Below are 15,583 nucleotides of genomic sequence, written 5' to 3' on the forward strand. Positions count from 1 at the left end.
AAGGAGCAAGAGATGGATGGGACTGGGAGGGGTGGGAAGCAGAGGGAAGGAGCAGGAAATGAATGGGACTGGGAGGGGTGGGAAGCAGAGGGTAGGAGCAAGAGATGGATGGGACTGGGAGGGGTGGGAAGCAGAGGGAAGGAGCAGGAGATGAATGGGACTGGGAGGGGTGGGAAGCAGAGGGAAGGAGCAAGAGATGGATGGGACTGGGAGGGGTGGGAAGCAGAGGGAAGGAGCAGGAGATGGATGGGACTGGGAGGGGTGGGAAGGAGCAGGAGATGAATGGGACTGGGAGGGGTGGGGAGCAGAGGGAAGGAGCAGGAGATGAATGGGACTGGGAGGGGTGGGAAGCAGAGGGAAGGAGCAGGAGATGGATGGGACTGGGTGGGGTGGGAAGCAGAGGGAAGGAGCAGGAGATGAATGGGACTGGGAGGGTGGGAAGCAGAGGGAAGGAGCAGGAGATGGATGGGACTGGGTGGGGTGGGAAGCAGAGGGAAGGAGCAGGAGATGGATGGGACTGGGTGGGGTGGGAAGCAGAGGGAAGGAGCAGGAGATGAATGGGACTGGGAGGGGTGGGAAGCAGAGGGAAGGAGCAAGAGATGGATGGGACTGCGAGGGGTGGGGAGCAGAGGGATGGACCAGGAGATGGATGGGATTGGGAGAGGTCAGGCACAGCAGAGGGAAGGAGCAGAAGATGGATGGGACGGAGGGAGGGTGAGCAGAGGGAAGGAACAGAAGATGGATGGGACTGGGAGGGGGGGGAGCAGAGGGAAGGAGCAAGAGATGGATGGGACTGGGAGGGTGGGGAGCAGAGGGAAGCCTACTGGAAAGAAGACACTGCATAAAACAGAAGACACTGGGATCAAAGCGAATAGAAAAACTAAATGATCAGACAACAAAGGTAAATAAAAGTATTTTATTCATAATTTATTAATTGAAATGTGTCAGCTTTTTGAAATGTGCATCTGTGATATTTTGCCTGTAAATTTCATTTCCTTCCTCCATATTAGCATATTCATTTGCATATTTATATATTCAAATGATATGCTAATATGCTCCGCCCATTCTTTGCCCCCCCAAATGAAACAGTCAAACTACGCCTATGCTACTGTCCTTTTAAAGAGTGATGATCATACAAGGGGAGCAGTGTTCCCTCTAAGATGTGCTAAATATTCAGTAGCTGAGTAAAATTCAGGGTAGCTATAAACATATAGTTAAACTACAGGTGAACAAGTAGAGAAAACATGCAGAGCATAGCTCATGAAATTCTTTCCAATCTCATTGCATTATGCATGTGTGTGTGTATGTGTGTGAATTTGCATGCATGCATATGCATGTGTGCACGACTGTGTTTGTATCTTTAAGAAGTGCTCAGAGGGAAATGTAACTGAAAATTATTGCTCGCATCAACTCAGTCCTTAGAGGGAACACTGCTCTTAATGCCTTATATATTAAGCCTTGAAAAGGGTCAGGTTGCCAAATAAGGCCCTAAAGATCAATTTTCCTAAAATGTGCTAATCAGTTAACATGAGAATTAATGCACACTAGTTGTTAATGCAAGTCCATGCTAACATTTAATGCAATGACTTCACACAGCGCATGGTTATTCCCTTGCTAACTGCATAATGCTGAGCTACTATTGAAAAAGGTATGAGGTAAATCGGAATAAATAATAATGTGGAATATAGCCAAGAAAGGGTAGGGAATGGGCATGGACTGTGCCTTGCATCTAATTCACAGTAGCTTACTGTGCATCGCTTTTTAATGCAGCAGATAAGGTGGAACAGTTAACATCTCCTCGGATAATTTTATAAAGGCACTTTTTGCTCAACCATTATAGTTTATATACATATAGGACTAGCTTCATTAAATGCTGGCCAAATTTGGGCACTGATAATAATGAGTACTGAGCACTATTCTATTAATGGCGTACTGAGATGGCCATGAGGATTTATAGCAACTGAAACCTGGTGTAAATCCTCGGACATAAATTAGGTGCAGAGCTCCCAGATTCTATGATTCTGTACGTATCTTTAGTGAACACGCATTAACCTCCCCCCCCCCCCCCCCCCCATGGCGATTGCCACCTTTACAGTTGCACACTAAAATATATATGCTGGGCAAAATGTAGAGACTATTATAAAGAACAAAATTACAGAGCATATGCAGAGGCATGGATCAATGAGACGTGAAGGGGCATAATCAAACGAAAACGTCTATCTCCATGGGCGTTTATCTCCGAGAACGGGTCCGTGAAGGGGCGGACCGAACCGTATTTTTGCAAAAAAATAGATGTCCATGTTTTATTCGACAATTTGTGAGCTGGGCGTTTTTGTTTTCAGCGATAATGGAAAATGAAAGCGCCCAGCTCAAAAACAAATAAATCCAAGGCATTTGTTCGTGGGAGGGGCCAGGATCATAGTGCACTGGTCCCCCTCACATGCCAGGACAACCAACCGGGCACCCTAGGGGGCACTTTTACAAAAACAAAAAAAAAGGTAATAGAGCTCCCAGGTGCATAGCACCCTTTCCTTGTGTGTTGAGCCCCCAAAATCCCCCTCAAAACCCACTGCCACAAGTCTACACCATTACTATAGCCCTAAGGGGTGAAGGGGGGCACCTACATGTTGGTACAGTGGGTTTGGGGGGTTTGGATGACTAAGCATTAAGCAGCACAATTGTACAGGTAGGGGGGGATGGGCCTGGGTCCACCTGCCTGAAGTCCACTGCACCCCCTAACAACTGCTCCAGGGACCTGCATACTGCTGCCAGGGAGATGGGTATGACATTTGAGGGTGAAAATAAAATGTTGTGTAACTTCATTTTTTGTGGTGGGAGGGGGTTAGTGACCACTGGGGGAGTCAGGGGAGGTCATCCCCGATTCCCTCTGGGGGTAATCTGGTCATTTAGGGCACTTTTTGGGGCCTTATTCGTGAAAAAACAGGGTCCAGGAAAAGTGCCCTAAATTCTAGCTACAAACGCTACGTTTTTCCATTATCGGCGAAAGGCGCCTATCTCTGTTCGGGTGATAACAATGCCCCAGTCCCGCCTTCACCACGCCTCCGGCACGCCCCCGTCAACTTTGTACTCTTCCGCGATGGAGTGCAGTTGAAAAACGTCCAAGTTCGGCTTTCGATTATACCGCATTATTCGTTTTTGTGAGATAAACGTCCATCTCCCGATTTAGGTCGGAACTTGGGCGTTTTTCTCGTTCGATTATAAGCAGGAAAGTCACATGGATTTAGTGAAGGGAAATCTTGACTCACCAATCTACTACATTTCTTTGAAGGGGTGAACAAACATGTGGATAAAGGTGAGCCGGTTGATATCGTGTATCTGGATTTTCAGAAGGCGTTTGACAAAGTACCTCATGAAAGAGTCCAGAGGAAATTGGAGAGTCATGGGGATAGGAAGTAGTGTTCTATTGTGGATTAAAAACTGGTTAAAAGATAGAAAACAGGAGTAGGGTTAAATGGTCAGTATTCACAATGGAGAAGGGTAGTTAGTGGGGTTCCCAGGGGCTGGGCTGGAACCACTGCTTTTTAACACATTTATAAATGCCTAGAGATGAGAGTAACTAGTTAGGTAATTAAATTTGCTGATGACACAAAGTTATTCAAAGTCGTTAAATCGCTGGAGGATTGTGAAAAATTACAAGAGGATCTTACAGACTGGGCATCTAAATGGCAGACGACGTTTAATGTGAGCAAGTGCAGTATGTGGGAAAGAGGAACCCAAACTATAGCTACATATTGCAAAGTTCCACATTAGAAGTCACTGACCAAGAAAGGGATCTTGGTGTCTTTGTTGATGTTACGTTGAAATGCCTCACTCAGTGTGCTACAGCGGCTAAGAAAGCAAATAGAATGTTAGGTATTATTAGGAAAGGAATTGAAAACAAAAGTGAGGATGTTATAATGCATTTATATCGGTCCATGGTGCGATCGCACTTTGAATATTGTGTTCAATTCTGGTTGCCGCATCTCAAAAAAAGATATAGTGGAATTCGAAAAGGTACAGAGAAGAGCGATGAAATGATAAAGGGATGGGATGACTTCCGTGTGAGGAAAGGCTGAAGCATCTAGGGCTCTTCAATCTTTGAGAAGAGACAGATGAGGGAAGATATGATAGAGGTTCTATAAAATAATGAGTGGCGTGGACGTGAATCATTTGTTACTCTTTCCAAAAATACTAGGACTAGGGTACATGTGATGAAACTACAAAGTAATATATTTAAAACGAATCAGAGAAAATATTTCTTCACTCAAAGGGTAATTAACTCTGGAATTTGTTGCCAGAGAATGTGGTAAAGGCGGTTAGCTTAGCAGGGTTTAAAAAGGGCCTAGACGGCTTCCTAAAGGAAAAGTCCATAGGCCATTATTAAATTGACTTGGGAAAACTCCACTGCTTATTTCTGGGATATGCATCATAAAATGTATTGAGCTTTTCTGGGATCTTGCCAGGTATTTGTGACCTGGATTGGCCACTGTTGGAAACAGGATACCGGCTTAACACAAAGTTATTCAAAGTTGTTAAATTGCAAGAGTGTGACTATACTTATGTACTTATGATGCCTGGAAAGATGTACATGTAAATTCAAATTGCTGCCAATTAGCACCAATAATTGATTATTAGTGCCCAATTATTGTTGCTGATTGGCTTGGTATTCAATTAAATTACACACACAAATTGGTCATGTGTGTGACTAAAAAAAGCTGCAGTGTTTTTAAGGAATTGTGAGACCTTGTTATCTTTGTGACCTGGTTTTGAGTGCGCCTGACCGTTTCAAGCTAGCTGGCGCCTGGACTGATGATATCAGGGTTACATAAAGATGCATTGCTGCAGAGAGAAGGAAAACACAGTATATCTTTCAGCTTAATTATCAAGCTGTTTAATGTTTGAAAATTATCCAAATCAACTTTGTAGTATATAAATTGAATAGGATTGCATGATTTTAGTTAATTCATCTGTTTGTACAAATGGTCTGTGCTTGTTTTGGTGACGTAGAAAAATGAAGGTAAGCAAAGACCATATGGCATATCCAGTTTGCCCTGAGACAGCTACCAGCAGCGAACTCTGGCCATAGTCGGTGTGATTGACCGACCACACACACATTTTTGCTCACCTGCACTTTGATGTTTAAGTAGTTCTTTTACTTCTTTTTGTGATCCATTAACAGTCAGTTCTGTGATGTTTAGCAATTTTGAACCAAAGAATTAAGGGTGTTTTATGCCAATGAAAAGAAGTAACCCATATATTTTCCTCAACTTTTGTTTTGAAAACATTGATTTTGGTTGGAGGTTGGGTTGGGTTCAGAGGCTTTTCCCCTTTTTCTTATCAAGGTTCTATTGCTCTTCACAGGACTATAGTTTTGTTAAAGTACTTTGCTACCTATACTAGAGAGACTATTTTGTTCAGTAGTATCAGGACTCTCTATTCCTTGTTGTGGATTGATATATCCAGTCTGCCCAGCCATGCCACCTATTATCCCTTCCACTCCTTAGAGATCTTATATACTTGTCCCAAGCTTTCTAGAATTCAGATATAGACATGCAATTATTAAAAGTGGTATGTTTTGGAAAATGATACGTATTGTATTAATTGACAAAATAAATGAAGGATTAACTCCAAATAATTAAATTTCTTCTTTTACTGAATTGCCTAATTTTAAACATTCAGATTAAATTTCTGAAGCTACCCCCCCCCCCCCCCCCCTTTAGCTGTGCGGCTTATTAAACAGGAAAGTAAATGTATTAACCCCTACAGGCAACAAATAATTTGGTATCTGAAGACAACCAAATGGTTCCAAATCAGAATAGAATTGAACTGAAATTCTTTTACCATCTATTAGCCCTAGAATTTATAGAGAAATTGTATAGGTGATGGAATTGACAGTATTAAAAGCAGGAGCTATTGGGGCAAGGCTGTATTATAAATGTTGGTGCCATGCAGAAATTTGGAAGGGGGTTCCAAAGCCTGTCAGCAGCCTATGGCTTCTTCAGCTTTGGGCAGGCTTTGGATTTCCCTGCCTGCATCCCCCTAACGCCGGCCCTGATAGGGGAAGTGATCACCTTTGTTCTGGATGCAACTTTGTGTGATAAAATGGCACAATGTTTTGCTTTAAGCATATCTCCTCCATCTTCTTCAGCTTGAGGGAACATTTATTTAAAGTTGCCTTTGTGTGAAAGGCAACAAACACTCATTTGAAACCTATTTTATAAAGATACATAGGTGCCTATATGTTTGTATAAAATACTAGCACAAATCCTGCAGGAGTCCAGCTCATTTCGAAGGGATCGCCGGCCATCTTCCGACACAAATCGGAGATGGCCGCGATCTCCTGAACCCGGCGAAATCGGTATAATTGAAAGCCGATTTTGGCCAGGTTCAACTGCTTTTTTGTCGCGGAGCCGGCGAAACATCAAGGGGGGCGTGTTGGTAGGGTAGTGAAGGTGGGACAGGGGTGGGACGGGGGCGTGCTCACGAGATGGCTGGCTTTGCCTGATAATGAAAAAAAAGCAGGCTTGATGAGCATTTCGCCGGCTTTACTTGGTCCCTTTTTTTTCATGACCAAGCTTCATAAAGGGGCCCCAACTGACCAAATGACCACCGGAGGGAATCGGGGATGACCTCCCCTTACTCCCCCAGTGGTCACCACCCCCTCCCACCCAAAAAAAAACCTTTTTTGCCAGCCTTTATGCCAGTCTCAAATGTCATACCCAGCTCCCTGACAGCAGTATGCAAGTACCTGGAGCAGTTTTTAGTGGGTGCAGTGCATTTCAGACAGGTGGACCCAGGCCCATCCCCCCTACCTGTTCCACTTGTGGTGGTAAATGGGAGCCCTCCAAACCCCCCCAAAATCCACTGTACCCACATGTAGGTGCCCTCCTTCACCCCTTAGGGCTATGGTAATGGTGTAGAGTTGTGGGGAGTGGGGTTTGTGGGGGGGGGGGGGGGGGGGTAAACAACCAAGGGAAGGGAGCTATGCACCTGGGAGATATATTTTTTTTTTTTAACAATTTTTAGAAGTGCCCCCTAGGGTGCCCGGTTGGTGATCTGGCATGTGAGGGGGGCCAGTGCACTACAAATGCTGGCTCCTCCTATGACCAATGCCTTGGATTTCACCGGATTTGAAATCGCCGGCATTTTTTCCATTATGGCTGAAAACCGAGGCCAGCCATCTCAACCCTGGCAAACTCCGATATTTGGCCGGGCCCAACCGTATTAGCAAAGGAAAAGATGACCGGCCATCTTTCTCAAAAATACGGTTGGCTCCGCCCGCTCGCGGGCCGGGAGATGGCCGGCCAGCTATTTGGCCGGTGCCTTTCGATTATGCCCCTCACTATCATCTAGACTGATGTTGCTGACATATGTGCCTGCTTAGAATTAGGCATAAATGTTTCATGTAAAGTGCAAGTATACAAGTGTATTTTGTAAAACACATGCATAAATTGTGACTCTACCTGCGCTTTACCCAAACTCCTCTCCTTAACACCCCTACCCTAAAGTTCTTTACAAGTATGTGCATAAATATACCGTGCATACTTTTATATATGAATTAATTTTAGTAGGGGCTATTTATCCATGTGCAGGGTGAGGCAAAAAAAAGTACCCACTGGCGTTTTTTGCCATTTTCTCAACAACTACTTTGAAACTTAACAAGAAATTTAGTACTTATTTAGTCATCATAATTACATATTACTATTTACATTTAATTATCTTAAACTATGTTGATGTTACTGACATTTTAGCATTAGCAATGTTCAAGCTAAAACACAGTAAAATAACATCATTCAAATGATACCATTAACAATGTGTCAGAATTTCACAGTCACTGTAAATGCTTAAAGTCTCCACCCCAGCTTAACATAGGCCTTCAGTCACTTTGGAAAGTTCTTACCAGCCTTCTCTATCGGTTAGAGGGCCACAGATGCCTTGAAAGCAGAAATATCAAATACATCAGTCCAATTTAAATAAATTCAGTAGTGAAGGTCATTGTATCGCAATGATAGAGAGGATCTAATTGGAGGATTGGTTGCATTAAATGTTAAAGAGGGAATTGAGTCAATAAATTAAACATCTCTATATATAAAACGCACCTCCAACATTCTAATGAAGCCTCCAAAAGTCCCAACATTCTAAATCTGTGGTGGTGTAGATCAAAGTTTGCCCATGAGTGTTTGCCCTGCCCTGGCCTATAAGGGAAGGGATGCTACTTTAGCTATCATAAAAGGGGGGGGGGGAGGAGGGGGGCAAAGGGGAAGAGAGGAGTAGGAGGGTGGGAACACACTCACTCTCTCACACTCACTGTGTCTCACATACACACTCACACACAGTCATTCTGCAACACACACACTCACTCACAGATACACAACCACACAGACACAATCTCTCTCTGACACACAATCGCACAGTCACTCTCTCTCTCTCACACAGTCACTCTCACACACACACTCACTCAAACATACACACTACGAGGAAAACCTGGCTAGCACCCGTTTCATTTGTTTCGGAAACGGGCCTTTTTTACTAGTTCCATATAAACAGCAGCATGGAATCATTATGGATAGAAATTCCATGTGTGAAGGGAAGGAATATTCTTGTAGGGTTGTACTACTGTCCACCAGGATAGAATGAACAGACAGATAACAAAATATTACAGAAAATAGGAAAGCTGGCAAATTGGGCAACAGTATAATAATGGGTGATTTCAGTTACCTCAATACTGATTGGATAAATTTTACATCTGGGAGCGCCAGGGAGATAAATATTCTAGATGTAATAAATGACTGTTTCTTGGAGCAATTAGTCAGGAACCGACAAGAGGGGAGAAATTTTAGATCTAGTCATTGGCTGCATGCAAGACATAGTACAAGAGATAATGGTTTTGGATCTCCTGGGAAAAAGTGATCATGACATGATCAAGTTTGAGCTACTATCTGGAATGAAGCTGCAAAGGAAATCTACTGTAGCTGCATTTAATTTTCGAAAAGGTGACTATAATAAATGAGGAAAGTCATTTTAAAGAAGCTAAAAGGATCAGCTGCAAAGGTTAGGACACAAAATCAGGCATGAACATTGTTCAAAATCAGGTATGCCATCTTGGAAGCCCAGACTAGGTGTATTCCACATATTTGCAAGGTGGAAAGAAGAAAAAATGACAACCAGCATGGTTAAAAGGTGAAATGAAAGAGGCTATTACAGCCAAAAGAATGGCCTTCAAAAAATGGAAAATAAGAAGCAACATAAACACTGGTAAGTCAGATGCAAAGAAGGCTAAAACTCGCAACTTGTCGCAAAGGCTAAAACTCACAGTAACACCTTTTCATATACATCAGAAGCAGAAAGCCCGAAAAGGAATTTGTAGGACTGTTAGATCACGAAGGAGCAAAAGGGGCACTCAGAGAGGAACAAAGCCATAGCAGAGAAACTGAATAAATTCTTTGCTTCTATCTTTACGGAAGAAGTCTATCTGTACTGGAAATGGTTTCAAGGGTGAAGATGCGGAGAACTGAAAGAAATCTCTGTGAACCTGGAAGACATACTGAATCAATCAACAACCTAAAGAGTAGTAAATCACCTGGACCGAATGGTATACATCCAAGGGTACTCAAATAACTCAAGCACCAAACCATTGCAAGGCATTGCCGGAGCAAGATGGCGTCTGAATAGGACGTGTGTGAAACAGCTCCTCACTCAACTCCCTCTTGCTGTTTTTTTTTCCTTAAAAAAATACATTTCCATGCCCAAGAGAAGGGGCAAACAGAGGGCTTACCCTGCTCCCTCTGCAAGACAGGAATTGGGACCGATGGACCATTTCACTGTTCCCAGAGTAGAATTGACTGGGCAACAACCCTTGCTGCAGGAGGGATCAATGAGAGGAGAACCGACCTACCTGCCTGAGGGAGAGACCACTCTGAGCCCAGAGGAATGGAGTCCTCCTTCGATGCCGGCAATGCTGGCAGACCAGAGCCCTGGATTGACTAGACCCAATGAGGAGATATCTGATCTGGGAGCAGGGGCAGACTCTGCTAGCAGAACGCCAGTGCAGCAGTGCTGGTGGTTACTGCTGAGAATACCGAAGGAGCAGGAGTTGAATCACAGGAGAGCAAGACTGGCTCTAAGAAAGGAGCTCAGGAGGAGGTAACATTGAAATTATTTCCAAAAAAACCAGAGAAAATAACCCTAGAAAAAAATTTGGGATGCTTTGGAATGTTTAGAAGATTCTTTAACCCAGAAATTATCTCCAATAGTTAAAGTTACTCAATGAAATCAAGCTAAAATAGCAGACTTGGAAAAACAGTTGGAACAAACTAAAACTTTTGAACAAACAATTATACTTGAAACAAATCAAATTAAAGAGAGTCAAATAACTTTAATAAAAGAAAATGTATATTTACATAGGAAAATAGAAACTTTAGAAAATCTACAAAGGATGAAAACATTGAGATTTATAAATCATCCTAAAGTTCCAGCAGTGCTCCTTTAATAACATTAAAAGATATCTTTCTGAAGTATTAAAAATTACTAAACAATTGTTTCCACCTGTAGCAAGGATTTATTATTTGGCTCCCTATGCTAAGAAACCAAGTGAGCGCATAATACCATCTATGGAGACCCCATTTGAGGAGCTAAATTTGAATTTATCACAAACAATTGAAGATGAACTATGTGGAGTACAACCTGCTACATTAATTGTAGACTTTGTTCTACAGTCGGATCGGGACTGGATCTTGAAAACTTTCTTTAAACATAGACATGAAGTCTTTCTGAATTGCAAAGTCAAAGTATTTCCTGATATTGCTAGACAAACTCGAAAAGACGTCAGTCTTTTTTGAAACTTCGTGATCGTGGTATTGTCACAGGGGGGAATTTTCTGGCTTAATTTTCCTTGTAAATGTGTTGTTAAATTTCAATCTATTAAATATGTTTTCTTTGAGAGTGATCAATTAGCAAAAATTCCTGGACTCCAGACAAGAACCACCGTAAACTCTCTGGTGCTTCCTCCATTAGTATCTACTCCGTGATAGGATAAGTGGGAATATGTTCTATTCATTTTTCCTATGTTAACCAATTTTTGATAGTGCCTTGCCTATAATTGTGGACTTTAGCAGTAATTATCATTTAATAGATTTTCTTTATAAAATATTTTCTTGTATGGTATGGTAATACTCCTTTCTGTACAAGTGTTTCTTGTAAAAGTCATTACAAATTAAAAAAAAAAGAACTCAAGCATGAAATTGTTGATTTGCTGTTAGTACCTGAAGATTGGAAGGTGGCCAATGTAATGCCAATTTTTAAAATGGTTCCAGGGGTGATTCGAGAAATTACAGACCAGTAAGCCTGATGTCAGTGCTGGGTAAAATAGCGAAACTATTATAAAAAAATAAAATTATGGAACACTACGTAAACATGGTTTAATGGAACAGACTTAGCATGGGTTCAGCCAAGGGAAGTCTTGCCTCACCAACATGCTTCATTTCTTTGAAGGCATGAATAAACATTTGGCTAAAGGTGAGCTGGTTGAAGTAGTGCATCTAGAATTTCAGAAAGCTTTGATAAAGTTCCTTATGTGAGACTCCTGAGAAAATTAAAGAGTCATGGGATAGGAGTTAAGGTTCTGATGTGGATTAGGAATTGGGTAGGGTTCATTGGTTATTTCTTTCAATAGAGGAAGGTGAATAGTGGAGTGCCACATGGATCTGTACTGGGACCAGTGCTATTTAACATATTTATAAGTGATCTGGAAATCAGAATGATGAGTGAGGTGATTAATTTTGCAGATAACAAAAAACTATTCAAAGTTGTTAAAACGAGAGATTTCTTTGCAAGGTGTGATTTGAATTTGTAAATTTGGAGCACTAAGTTCCACCATTCCTGTAGGTATCCTGATGTACCACTTGTCCTTTATTTTGATACGGTACAAAGATAAGTACTAAATTGATGTATTTTTGGCATATGCATGCTTTATACTTTGATTTGTATCCTCCAGCCCCCCCCCCCCTTTCCCTCTTCTTTTCCTCTTTCTCCCTCTCTCTTGTTTTCACTTAATTTGATTCTGGATGTAGATTGATACTTCTTACATGTGAGCTCCGGTATTGCCTTACTTTGTAAATGTTACTTGTTGTTATGTTGTGAGCTCTTGATTGTATCTGTATCAAAATCAATAAAAGAAATTAAACTGAAGTTGTTAAAACACATGCTGACTATGACAAATTGCAGGAAGACCTTAGGAATTTGGAAGACTGGGCTTCCAAATGGCAGATTACATTTAATGCAAAGTTATGCACATTGGAAAGAATAATCTGAATCATAGTTACCTGATGCTAGGGTCCACCTTGGGGGTCAGCACCTAAGATCTAGGTGCTTGTGTAGATAATACACTGAAATGTTCTGTTTAGTGTGTGGCAGTGGCAAAAAAAGCAAACAGGATGCTAAGAATTATTAGGAAAGGGATGGGTAAATAAGACTGAAAATACTGTAATGCCTCTGTATTGCTCTATGGTGCAAACTCACCTTGAGTATTGCATTCAGTTCTAGTCGCTATATCTCAAAAAAGATATAGTGAAAAAGGTTCAAGGAAGAGTGACCAAAATGATAAAGGGACTGGAACTCCTCTTATATGAGGAAAGGTTAAAAAGTTAGGGCTGTTCAGCTTGGAAAATGGACAGATGAGTGGAGATATGATTGAGGTCTACAGAATCCTGGGTGGTGTAGAACAGGTAGTACTTCCAAAGTAAAAAGACTAAGGGATACTTCAGGAAGTTACATTGAATTCCTTTAAAAACAAATATGAGATGTACATGTACAGGCTCTGCACCCTCCTTCCTGCATGCCCCCTTTTTCTCCAGTGAGTCCAGCAGCAGCACCCAGCAAGTTCCAACTACTGCCAATAGGAAGAAAGCAAGTAGCACAAAGCATTACTCAGCTCCTGGAAATGCAAAACGCAGCCCCAATTAGCCAATAAATTCTCTATTTTGATTGACCACTTCTGTTTATATTCCAGTCCTTGCCAGTTTCTGGTACCCACTAAAACTACCAAAGAAAGAAAGAAAGAAAGAAAAGTTAAAATGTTACCTGGAGGGCTCATGGGGACTTGAGGTCAAGATGCATCACTAGAAGGTTAAAGGCAGGAGTCTAGGAATAGTTTTGGGCCAAAGAGGGTAGAGCTATAATCATGTCCATGTTTTCCACTCCTACCCTAGTTGAGATAATATTTAACCATCTCTCTGACCTCATGTGCACCTTTCTTTAAATTAGTCACCTTATTTTCTGACATTGCTTACTCTCATTCCATCTCTGCTTATACCTTATGCTGTCTATTACACCGTCCTATTACTTACTGTGTTGACATTGTAAGTAGTATACATACTTGTATTGTTATTTGAATATTTTATAGATGTAATTGTCTAGTGCTCATGTTTGATTTATTCTTACTCTATACCACCTTGAATGAATTCCTTCTAAAAGGCGGTAAATAAATCCAAATAAATAAATAAGTAAAATGTCTGAAGGAAATCATAAGCCTATGTTTTCTGCTATTATAAATTGTGCTGTCGGTGTAAAATAGAAAGGAATGTGGGGTAGTGTAGTAGCAAGTATTCACTGACGGCCATTGCAGGCATAAAGAAGAGTGTCTGTGCAGAAACAAAATTAGATGGTTGCGTAGAAGTTATTTAAATAATGGAGATGTGTCTTATAAAAATACCTACAAACATTAGTAAAGGCTAAATTTAAAAAATGCAATAATACAAACTTTATTTAATTATACAAAATTATATATAAATGCAATTAAAAATCCCTAGAGCACAACTAAATCCTGAAAACTAGACAGGTAAAACACCTATTCTAAGATAAATCAAGTTTAACAGAGCATACCACCAAATTAGTAATAGCCCATCTAATTGCCCCAAAGGAGCTCATTAAATAGTCCGAGACAGAAAAAACTCCACAGGAGATGGTTAGAGCAAAATTCCAATTAACCCCCCCCCCCCCCCCCCCCCCCAGTTGCTTCACTCAAATGTAGATACCAACAAGTGGAGAAATCTGATGGGTATCTTCAGCCGATGCTCATTTTCCATATATTGACAAAAGTCAGCGTTTATCACACCAGTTTCCTGGAAAAAGTCATAATCCCAAAGGACTGGGAGCTAGCAGTCCTCACTCTACATAGTCTGTGTTTTGTTTGCCATCTTCGGGAACAAGGTTCTTTGTAAAATTAAAAACATGTTCTAATATAAAAACCACGTAGAAGCTACTAGCTTCTATAACATACTAACAAATATCATTCCTATATACAAATCACAAAATCAAACAACAGCTACTTACAAATAAAGATTGACAACGCTAAAGCAGATATCCCAACCTCCCATCAAAATGGAATGTCTGGAGGTGAGAGTGGGCGTGTCTATGCTAATCAGTTAGAGCAGCTATATTATTGTGCACTAATTAGAGCAGGATTAGCCTATGAGCCCTTACTACCCACAAAATAGATGGTGGCAAGGATTCACACGCTACATTAGCACATGGCCATTAAACTGGAAAATGGAAAATCAGCCATTTTACAGCCATGGCAAAAAGTGGCCTTAGCGCATAGAAAACACCTGCATAAGGTCACGCGAAGGCCACTTTTTGCTGCAGCTTAGCAAAGGACAAGTTGTACCTGAGGCAATGGAGGGTTAAGGAGCCCTTTACAAAGGCACGGTAGGCTCTATGCTCATTCAGTGTGTGCCAAAACAAGACCACAGCCAGGCTAGTGCGCCCCCCCCCCCCCAGTGGTAATTTTAGATTTGGTGCATGCCCATACAACCAGGACAATTAACTTTTATTTCCTACCACGTGCAACATTTCTGGCATTAATCAGCAGTTGGCGCATGCATGCCGACCATATCATCATGTTGTAGCATGTGAGCCCTTACTGCTAGATCAATGGTGGCATTAAGGGCTCAGGCCGTAAATAGGCATGCACTGGTTTCAGTTTTACTGCAGGTCCTTTTCCTCGGCCCATTGGAAAAAAATCCCTTTTTCCAGACGCAATAAAAACTGGCCCAGTGTGCACCAAAAATACACGCCCACACTACCGCAGGCCACTTTTTGCCACAGCTTGAGTAAAAATGACTTGCCCAAAATCACAAGGAGCAGCAGTAGGATTTCAACACTGGTTTACTTGTATCTGAGTCCCCTGCTCTAGCCATTAGTCTACTCCTCCACTGTAAACCCACTTCAAAGGCAGGCCCTAACTGACTAGTGGAAGCCCTTCCCCTCTTGTTTGCTTCATACCAGGTAACCACTGCAAACCCAGCAAAGGGACTCACTGGAGGTGCCATTTTCAGTAAACCTTTAAGCAAACACAATTAAAGATTTTAGAGGCCTTTTTACGAAGCTGCGCTGAGCACTATTGTATGCTACCACAGGTTAAAAAGCACTTCTGTGAGGTACACTCAGGCATCCCTTGATTGTTTTTGAATAAGTTTTTACTTTTTAGCATTGGGTGGAGAGTAGCCTACATTGCTGCATGCTAACTGATTAGTGCGTGGTAAGCATGTGAGCTCTTAGGGGTCCTTTTACAAGTTGTGCTAGCATT

Source organism: Microcaecilia unicolor, chromosome 1, assembly GCF_901765095.1.
Source record: "Microcaecilia unicolor chromosome 1, aMicUni1.1, whole genome shotgun sequence".
Taxonomy (NCBI): domain Eukaryota; kingdom Metazoa; phylum Chordata; class Amphibia; order Gymnophiona; family Siphonopidae; genus Microcaecilia; species Microcaecilia unicolor.